The following is an 11,023-nucleotide window of genomic DNA, read 5'->3' on the forward strand; positions in this document are numbered from 1 at the left end:
CACTTGTCATTTAAGTTATCTTCTATGAGGCACCTCTTCAAAGAAAACATTCATAAAAACCTCTCCCCATGCCCTCACCAAGTACAAGTAGTACTTGCACTTGTATAATAGCCATCCTTACAGGTGTGAAGTGGCATCTCACCTCATAGTGATTTTAACTTGCACTTCCCTGATGATTAGCAATGGTGAGCACATTTTCATATAACTGTTGGCCATTTTTGTGTCTTCTTTGGAGAAACGTCTGCTCAGATCCTTTGCCTATTTTTTTTTTTTTTTGGTTCCCAAGTTTTATTCAAGAACTGATACAAAATATTCTGGATAAATGAAATTTAATCCTCATCTTCCTCCTCTTCTTCGTCCTGGTTAATCTGGAAATAACGTAATTTTTTTTTTTTTTTTTTTTGGTTCCCAAGTTTTATTCAAGAACTCATACAAAATATTCTGGATAAATGAAATTTAATCCTCATCTTCCTCCTCTTCTTCGTCCTGGTTAATCTGGAAGTAACATAATTCATAACTCTCTTTGCTGTTAGCAACTATGCGCAACCAGTCACGTAGATTATTCTTCTTCAAATATTTTTTGATGAGATATTTCAAATACCTTTTGGAGAAAGGCACCTCAGATGTCATGGTGATCTTGCTCTTGCTCCTTTCAGTGGTCACCACCCCTCCACCAAGGTTCCCAGCTTTTCCGTTCACTTTGATCCTTTCTTGCAAAAACTGCTCAAAATTGGCAGCATCCATGATTCCATCTTCTACAGGGTGGGTGCAATTAAGAGTGAACTTCAGAGCCTGCTTCTTTTTTTTGCCCCCCTTCGCCACAAGTTTTTTCACTGGAGCCATGGCCACAGCAGAGTTAGAAAGGGCTGGATTGGATCTTTTTGCTCTAAAGTGTATCATTGGTGAAATATACAAAACTTAGATGGCATTTGAGGATTAGGTGGTACTATCACTGTGAGCTATCATGGTTAATATCCTAATTAGATCCCACTTGTCAATTTTGACTTTTGTTGCCATTGCTTTTGGTGTTTTAGTTATGAGGTCTTTACCCATGCCTATGTCCTGAATGGTATTGCCTAGGTTTTCTTCTAGGGTTTTTATTATTTTAGGTTTTACAGTTAAGTCTTTAATTCATCTTGAGTTGATTTTTGTATAAGGTGTAAGGAACGGGTCCAGTTTCAGTTTTCTGCATATGGCTAGCCAGTTTTCCCAATAGTATTTGTTAAATAGGGAATCCTGTCACCATTTCTTATTTTTGTCAGGTGTTGCAGGAAGTCAGGGACTGCGAACAGAGGGACTGGCTGGAGCCGTGGCAGAAGAACATAAATTATGAAGATTTAATTTTAATATGGACATTTATCAGTTCCCAAATAATACTTTTATAATTTCTTATGCATGTCTTTACTTTAGTCTCTTAATCTTGTTATCTTCATAAGCTGAGGATGTACATCACCTTAGGACCACTGTGATAATTGTGTTAACTGTACAAATTGATGGTAAAACATGTGTGTTTGAACAATATGAAATCAGTGCACCTTGAAAAAGAACAGAATAACAGCAATTTTTAGGGAACAAGGGAAGACAACCATAAGGTCCGACTGCCTGCAGGGTTGGGCAAAAACAGCCATATTTTTCTTCCTACAGAGAGCCTATAAACAGACGTGCAAGTAGAAGCGATATCGCTAAATTCTTTTCCTAGCAAGGAATATTAATATGCTGGGAAAGGAATGCATTCCTTGGGGGAGGTCTATAAGCGGCCACTCTGGGAGTGTCTGTCTTATGCGGTTGAGATAAGGACTGAGATATGCCCTGGCCTCCTGCAGTACCCTCAGGCTTACTAGGGTGGGGAAAAACTCCGCCCTCGTAAATTTGTGGTCAGACCAGTTCTCTGCTCTCAAACCCTGATTTCTGTTAAAATGTTTATCAAGACAATATGTGCACTGCTGAACATAGACCCTTATCAGTAGTTCTGGTTTTTCCCTTTGTCCTGTTCCTTCAGAAGCATGTGATCTTTGTTAGACCCTTATTAGTAGTTCTGCTTTTTGCCCTTTGAAGCATGTGATCTTTATACCTACTCTCTGTTCTTACACCCCCTCCACTTTTGAAACCCTTAATAAAAACTTGCTGGTCTGAGACTTAGGGGGCATCACAGTCCTACCAATATGTGATATCACCCCCAGTGGTCCAGCTGTAAAATTCCTCTCTTCATACTGTCTCTCTTTATTTATCAGCTGGCTGACACTTATGGAAAATAGAAATAACCTATGTTGAAATATTGGGGGCGGGTTCCCCCAATAGTCAGGTTTGTCAAAGATCAGATGATTGTAGATGTGTGGAATTATTTCTGAGGCCTCTGTTCTGTTCCATTGGTCTATATATCTGTTTTGGTACCAGTACCATGCTGTTTTGGTTACTGTAGCCTTGTAGTATAGTTTGAAGTCAGGTAGCATGATGCCTGCAGCTTTGTTCTTTTTGCTTAGGATTGTCTTGGTTATACAGGCTGTTTTTTGGTTCCATATGAAATTTAAAGTAGTTTTTTCTAATTCTGTGAAGAAAGTCAGTGGTAGCTTGATGGAAATAGCTTTGAATCTATAAATTACTTTAGACAATATGGCCATTTTCACAATATTGATTCTTCCTATCCATGAGCATGGATTGTTTTTCCGTTTGTTTGTGTCCTCTCTTATTTCCTTGAGCAGTGGTTTGTAGTTCTCCTTAAAGAGGTCCTTCACATCCCTTGTAAGTTGTATTCCTAGGTATTTTATTCTCTTTGTAGCAATTGTGAATGGGAGTTCACTCATGATTTCACTGTTTGGTCTATTATTATTATTGTCTGTTTTTCTATTATTTGTCTATTATTGTCAATTATTATTATTATTTTTTGAAATGGAATTTCGCTCTGTTACCCAGGCTGGAATGCAGTGGTGCAATCTTTGCTTACTGTAACCTCTATCTCTGGGGTTCAAGCAATTCTCCTGCCTCAGCCTCCAGAGTAGCTAGTATTACAAGCGTATGCCACCACATCTGGCTAATTTTTATATTTTTAGTAGAGACGGAGTTTCACCATGTTAGCCAGGCTAGTCTCGAACTCCTGGCCTCAAGTGATCTGCCCACCTTGGCCTGCCACAGTACTGGGATTACAGGTGTGAGCCACTGCACCCAGCCAGCATACTTCTTAAAGCCTTACTATATAGTTTGTGTATGTGACACTCCAAACCTCATGTTGAAATTTGATCCCCAGTGTTGGAGTTAGGACCTGGTGGGAGGTGTTTGGATTGTGGGGGCCAGATCCCTCAGAATGGCTTGATGCTATCCTCACACTAATGAGTGTCTTCTTGCTCTATTCATTCCATGAGAGCTGGTTGTTAAAAAGAGTCTGGCACCTCCCTCCCTGCTTTCTCTCTCTCTCTCTCTCTCTCTCTCTCTCTCTCTTTCTCCCTATTTCTCCCCATATGATCTCTGCCTGCTCCTGTTCACTTTCCACCATGAGGGGAAGCAGTCTGAGTTCTTTACCAGAAGCAGATGTTGGTGCTATGCTTCTCGTACAGCCTGCAGAACCATGAGCCAACTAAACCTGATTTCTTTACAAATTACCCAGATTTGTATATTTCTTCACAGAAACAGAAATGAACCAAGACAGAAGCCTAGGACATTCAGAATGGTAAATGAGCATTGGCTTCAACTTAAAGTCACCAGTTGCATTTGCCTGTAACAAGAGTCAGCCTGTCTTTTGAGACTTTGACTTCTCTTCTCTAGCTATAAAAGTCCTAAATGATGTCTTATTCCAATATAAAGCTGTTTTATCTGCATTGAAAATCTGTTGTTCAGTCTAGCGACCTTTATGTATTATTTTAGTTAGATCTTCTGGATAAGTTGCTGCAGCTTCTACATCAGCACTTGCTGTTTCACCTTGCACGTTTACGTTATAGAGATGGGTTCTTTTCTTAACTTCATGAACCAACTCCTGCTAGCTTCAAATTTTTCTGCTGCAGCTTCCTCACCTCTCTCAGCCTTCTTAGTATTAACTAGACTTAGGTTCCTGCTCTGGATTTAGCTTCACCTTAACAAAAGATTGTGATTGGTTTGATCTTTTATCCAAACAACTCAAACTTTCTCCATATCAGCAATAAGCCTGTTTTGTTTTTTTCTCATTTTTTTTTCTCATTCATGTGTTTGCTGGAGTAGTACTTTTAATTTCCTTCAAGAAGTTTTCCTTTGTATTCACAGCTCAGCTAACCATCTGGCTCAAGAAGCTTAGCTTTCAGCCTGTCTTGGCTATTGACACGCCTTCTTCACTAAGCTTAGTCATTTCTAGCTTTTTGTTTAAAGCAAGATATGTGCAACTCTTCCTTTTACTTGAACACTTAGAGGTTGTTGCATGGTTACTAAATGGCCTAATTTCAGTTATTGTGTCTCAGGGAGGCCTAAGGAACAGGAGAGCGATGGGGGAATTGCCAGTCAGTGAAGCAATAGAAACACAACATTTATAGATTAAGTTCACTGTCCTACATGGGCATGGCTCCTGATGCTCCCAGATAATTACAATAGTAACACCAAAGACTAGCGATCACAGATCACTATACCAGATATAATGATAATGAAAATGTTTGAAATACTAAGATGTGACAAAGACACAGAGTGAGCACATGACATTAGAAATGTGGGTCTCATAGAGTTGGCAGATGCAGGGTTACCACAAACCTTCAATTTGTAAAAATTGCAGTATTGTGAAGTACAATAAGGCAAAGTGCAATAAAACAAAGTATGCCTATATTTAATCAATATTTTCAGAAGTGACTTGCGGCCTTTCCAGGCTCATATTTCTCCCTTCTCACCTAACAGTCCCTCTTTGGTCTGACACTTCTGCTGCAACCATCTTCAACTTGTGTAGGGCTTGCTATAGTCTGTGTTTTCCTGAATCTATTTTCAAGATCTATGACTTAGTTATCTTTATGTACCTGGTACCAGATGCAATGCCTGGCACAAAGTATTGCCCAATAAATACATATTAAATAAATAAGTGAAGATAGAGGTGCCCTCTTTGATCCAGGTCTATAATTTTTCTTTTCATGTTATTCTTCAAAAAGGATTGCAGTCCTTTTCCTTATCCTATGCTTCCTCTTGTGAGAGTTTAGGAGTAGGAAGTTGCTTATCCTTATTATCATCTAGTATCTTTACGTACAGTATGATCAATGGCAGGACACTAATTTTATCAGATCAGGTTCTACTTTGGCTGCCTCTGTGGAGGCATGAATCTCAGAGAAGTTGTGCCTTCTATAAGCTCTATTACATATGAAACTGGAGGCAGCCTATTTCCTCGCTTTTTATTCTATCAATACATTTGTCATTATCTTCATTCTCTCAGAAGTGACCTTACATGATCTTTCTCTTTTATCTTATAAAACATATTTCAGTGTGTTCCCTCACCCAGTTTTCCTCCCATCCCATTGATCATGAGAGCAAAATTGCATTAGACTGAAACAAGCCTGGCTCCCAGGGCTGCTGACCAAAGGCAGTTCACAGCCCTGGGGACATCTTCTCCCCAGTGTTCAAACCTCACATTCCATTCTGGTCATGCTTTCCGTTGTTAATCCTGGCTTTAGATGAAGCCCAGCTTAGAAGCCAAGGGTGTATTAAGTAGTTTCCAGTGACCAATTTTGCCTCTGATCTTTGATCGCAGATGTAATTTTCAACCTATGCGTATGAGTCATGTAAGTTGGCTATTCGATGAGAAGTAAGGGCACTATGTTACTTTACTTAATCAAGTATTCATAAACTCCTTATAAAGTTGTGACAATCTAGCAAAAATCCCCCAGTCATTTACCTTAGCACACTAAGCAAAAATACATACTCTTTGTTTAGGGAAATTTCTTCTTAGGAGATTGTCTTGGAAAGGTTATACTGAAAATGACAAAGGCACAAATATCCCCACAAAAGAAGACAAACATAGCTTCTTATGTGCCTGTAAATACGGTATTTTCTCTGGTTCAGTTGGCAAATGTGCATGGCACACCCCTAAAACATCTATCAAGATGTCCAGTCCCTGACAGACCCTTACCCAAAAGTACCTAATAACTGTTTGTGTTATGCCTTTCAATAGCTAAGCCACAGGAGCTGCAGTAAGCACCCAATTTTTAATTCTGGTCTTGCTCATGTATTCATTCAATACATATTTATCTTGTTCTTCTGGTGCCCCAAGCACTATTATAGGTGCTGGAGATATGTCAGTAAACTAGGTATGATTCTTGCTCATGACCAGTGGAGGCAGTTAGAAGACAGGTGATTAATAGAAAAAATATTAGATAGAGAAAGGCAGGTGGAATATTTAAAAAGTGGATTATGTAGAGAATAACAGAGGTGAGACTGGGAAAGGCTCTCCTAGGGAGACAACACTAGCTGAGAACTGAGAACAGAGGGGAGCCAGCCAGCCAAAGATGACAGAAGGGCATGCCCCCAGTGGTTCAGTCAGACATAAGCTTCGTGTGTTTGCAGCAAAGAAAGAAGGCCCCCAAGTGGTGAGACTTCAGTGCTTTAAGATGAGACTGAATAAAACAAGGTAAGATGCTTGTGTTTTTATCTTAAGGCACTGGTGACCTCATGGCCTGGCTGCTCTGGGAAAATGGAGGCAGAGTGGATGAATGGAAGCCAGTTAGGATATTATTATGGGAGTCCAAGCAAGAGAGGGTAGTGACTGGGATCAGGATGGCTACAGTGGGGATGGAGAGAACTAGGCAAATGTGGGAACTCTTTTGTCAGAGAAGTTGACAGCAGTTACTCTTAGCTGTGATGTGGGCTAAGGAAACAAGAGGACCCAGGATAATTCCCAAACATTTTTAAATTTCCTTTCTCTTCATTAGACTCGTTGACTGTGCACTTGAAAACCTCGGAAGCATCCTAAGAGTAAACCAGCTTTTGGTGTTCCAGGAAATAATCACAGGGAGCTTTCAAAACTAGGGACCAAGGAACCAGTACTTCCCTCCAGTCTGGAGAGGTTTTGATTTATTTTTACTCATCAACATTCATTTTAGTGAAGCTGTTTGGTTAACATAGAAATTTTTACAAATAATTGATAAGAGCTTTATTTTAAAACTTATATTTTATGGAAAGTGTGTAGCATTTCATCTTGAAATGACAACAATGACTCTCTGTCCTCAGCGTTTTGATTAAGGAGAGATGTGTGAATAACATTTGTTTGGGGGTTTTAACACGACTATGGTCACAGTGTGATGACTGAAAATGTTCTATCCAGCACATTATTAGTTATTCCATTTCTTGATAACGCAGACATTTACCAACAAGGCAGAGGCAGGGAGTGTGGTGGGGGTGGGGGAGGCCGAACTCTGTGAAACGCTTAACCTTTTAACATAGTTCAACAAAGTTTAGATTTCTGGCAAAACGCCTAGACTTTGTAAGGCTGTTCATGGTTGCAAAACCCGACAAGACCCTAGTGCTTAAATTATTCTGGCTCAAAAATTGAGACAATGTGAAGAGAGCAAAGGGAAAAAACAAACACACCCCGATAGCTACAGTTGGGCTCATGGCACAGAGTAAGTAATTTGGAAAAGGATGCTGGGGGTGGTTGATTACAACCTACAGTTCCTTGGAGGTCTGTCAGAGAACAAACTGGAGGTCTTGGCAGAGAACAAACTCTACCCAAAGGGAAAGCAAGTTCAGCAAGAAAGGTGAAGAAGGACCTTAAGAATACGTGACAAACCAAATATATCATAGATTCAAGAGAATCGCTGGTTTCCCAGAACCTCAGAAATTGTCCTTACAGAGAACAGCAGCAAAGATTCATCAAGGAATACAAGTCTTAAGCACTTTGCCTAAGAAGAGTTGTCTCATCCAGAAATGCAGATGTAGGTTATAATTGCTGACAGTGTCAATGACAGCATCTGCTAGCCAAAGAAAATGGGGAATTTGTAACTAGCCAGAAGTAATCACATATTTCATTATACCTGCCTTTGTCTGGTATGTGTCAACATTTCCGTTGGTTTGAATTCCTAGGAGTTTATCTAAAATTTGTCAGAACATATGGATCATTTGTAAATAAGAAAGCATAAAATGATAATTATTAAAATAATTATGGATGGATGTAGTACAGTGGTTCCCACACATGGTCCTCAGAACCCTAATTCTGAGGGACACACTGTAGATGACAAAGGGATTAATTTTAATATTAGTTCCTTGGTCAATAAAATTGGGAAGCTTCTGAATGTTGCTTAGATTTCTCTGCAATAGTATTTCTCCTTTTCAAAGTCTGTAACAGTTTTTTGTGCATTGTGAAGCTCTAGAAGGGGATCAGAGTATCCTTTTTTTTCCCCAAATATATTGATCACAAAATTATCTCTACACCATGTCTTCATCCCACTATTTTGGTGGATTATATCATCAAACACATATTCCGAGGACACTTACACTGGTAAACACTGGTGTAATGCAATGTGCATCATAGGCGTGTCTGCAAATTGATGTGTTTTCACATGGGGGCTCAAGAACAGTGGGGAACGAATCAGACAAACAGAAAAACAAATGGAGGAACTGGGTAATTCAGTTAAATTCAGCAATTTTACAATGTTAGATCCAAGATTTCTGCATTCCTTTCAGCTGTTCCTTCCTAATTGCAATATGGCTTCTGTAACTCTGACCCCTACATCTGCATCCGATGTAGGAAAAAGGTAGGAGAAAGGGAAAGGGTGTGGAAAGGCTGTTTTTGTAATCAAGAAAATGAACAAGTTTCCAGGATGTCTACAACAGATTTGAGAAGGTACATAATTCCATGGGACTATGTCACACAGCAAAGAGCTGGAAAGAGATTACATTAGAATTTTATTTTACTCCATGGGGCATTTTCTTGGTGACTTAGGGGCAGTAACAGAATTGAGGTAAGAAGATGAGTTTGGGATAATTTGTGTGTATTTCAAGCTGTAGAAATACGAGGTGGAATATGTTATTTTAGACACATTCCTTTCGGAAAGTCTTGTGAAGTAACTGGGTTCTTCTTTTAAAAAGTGGTAAAATATCCTATCTCCTTTTTTTGTCTTTGGGGAAGTATACTCTCTTAAAATAAACACACACACATACCACACACACACACACTCCTTTAAAGCTGGGTCAGGAGCAGACATGCCCCCATCCCTGGAAATGCTGTCTAGTGGCTTCTCAACCACCAGATCCAGGTCAGTACTTGCCAGAGGACAAAATGTTTTGAGGCTTTTCCTTGGGTTACTAGTAGACTTTGTTGCTTTTGCTAGGTTGGATCTTTCAGGACCTAATCCAGGCCATGGCTTAAAGCATGAAAGTGTTTTAGAGACATCTGAGATAATTACCATATGTTTTTAAGCTCTCTGTGCTCTTAATGAGGATAAACGTACACTAGGAAACAAATTGTTTCAGTTTGCTTATGAAATTTTCTTTGGTAGCAAGACACAGACATGTTGGTACAACACCGTTCTCTATGAGATGGAATTTATGAAGAGGAAGTCCCATGATGAAACCTCCAAAAGGGGCTTAGCAGCTTTTAGTCTATGAACTACCAAAAAAAAAGAACATTTGCTATAAAATGCTTTCTTCTAAAAATGTCAATCATATGGGGCTCTAATTCTGTTATAACAAAATTCCACTGATTTTATACCACTTTTAGCAAAAACACTTAAAACATGTTGATTTTTATTATATTTTTCATTTTAAAAATAATATAAGCCTCATTATTAACTCTTCAAAAAGATGGAAACACTACTCTGAAACCAATCATCCTAAACATTCTTTTGAAATATTTTCTAGATTTTTAAATATGAGTTTTCTTTAAACATATGATTAAACTTGTAGCATTATACTGACATTTGACTTTCCTCACTCTCTGTTACATGGTAAGCACTGTTGCCTTGATACTATGTAGTCTCATACCACCATATGAACAACTGGGTTGTTTTCATTTTTTCTCAAAGTGCCATATTATTGAGCCCATATTGTCATCCCTCATATGGTAATACTAGTGCTTTTGCCCACAGATGCAAACATTATTCATTTAATCCTTCAACTGATTTATTGATTACCTATTTACATATGTGCAAGAAACCACGAAGGATACACACACACAGAAAAGCAGAAGTGGGCCCTAACTTCAGGAGTATGAGGGTAAAAGTTATCCATATGTATGTCCATATGGACTTGACAAAACTAGCCATTTGTAGAAGGTAAGTATAAGAGACAATTGGAACACCAGAGGCATGTACACAGAGGAAAGGTCACTTGGGGACACAGCAAGAAGGCACCATCTGCAAGCAAGAAGAGAGGTCTCAGGGGATACCAAACCTACAGATACCTTGCTCTTGGATTTCTAACCTCTATAACAGTGAGAAAAGAATTCCTGTTGTTTAAACCAAAAATAGAAATAAAAAAGATGACAGGTGCTACAGGAGTTGAGAAGAAAAGGGCTGAGGAAAGAAGAGATTCGAAATGGACTCACCATTCCATTCGACCTGGATGTGACCTGGATTTAGAGAGGTGAGGATGAGGGGGCTGAGGGACATTTCAGGCAAAGCAGAAAGGGTGGGAAATCCCTGGGTATGTTTAAGGAGTAGTCAGATTTATGCCTGGTTTGCATAGTGGAGTTTATTTTAATTGCAATTTCCTTCATTTCCAGAAGAAAATGGTCCAGAACCTTCAAATGCTGAGAATTTCTCAGTTCTCTTCTTCACTTGTATGTGCAAAATCAGGGAGTACGTGTTTGACAGTGAATAGACATAAGGTCTCCTTTTTTCTAGTGCAAGCTACTTTCCCAGACTCATACTCTTTGCCTGTCATCCCTTAAAAAATCTGAAAAAAGAAAGCTTCATTTGGAAGAAAAGAAATCAAAGCCATTTATACCTTTTCATACTCAGCCTTGCCAGAATTTTCATGTTGACTCATATTTTGGGTAAAACTGGAGTTATTCCTTAATCGAAAAATGTCTCTGCATTTTACTTTGCGAGAACAGTATTGAAAAGTACACGCCAGTTGAAGAAATTCTGTAATTACAAAG

General features: G+C 39.0%; 1 pseudogene across 1 annotated transcript; it reads right to left on the minus strand.

The window, feature by feature from the left end:
* Window positions 1-389: 389 nt before the first annotated feature.
* On the minus strand, window positions 390-861 carry LOC105534522 (annotated as a pseudogene). Its single transcript, XR_001005295.1, has one exon. The product of XR_001005295.1 is annotated as a 60S ribosomal protein L22 pseudogene (transcript).
* Window positions 862-11,023: the final 10,162 nt, after the last annotated feature.

The sequence above is a fragment of the Mandrillus leucophaeus genome, unplaced genomic scaffold, assembly GCF_000951045.1.
Source record: "Mandrillus leucophaeus isolate KB7577 unplaced genomic scaffold, Mleu.le_1.0 Scaffold136, whole genome shotgun sequence".
Classification (NCBI taxonomy): Eukaryota; Metazoa; Chordata; class Mammalia; order Primates; family Cercopithecidae; genus Mandrillus; species Mandrillus leucophaeus.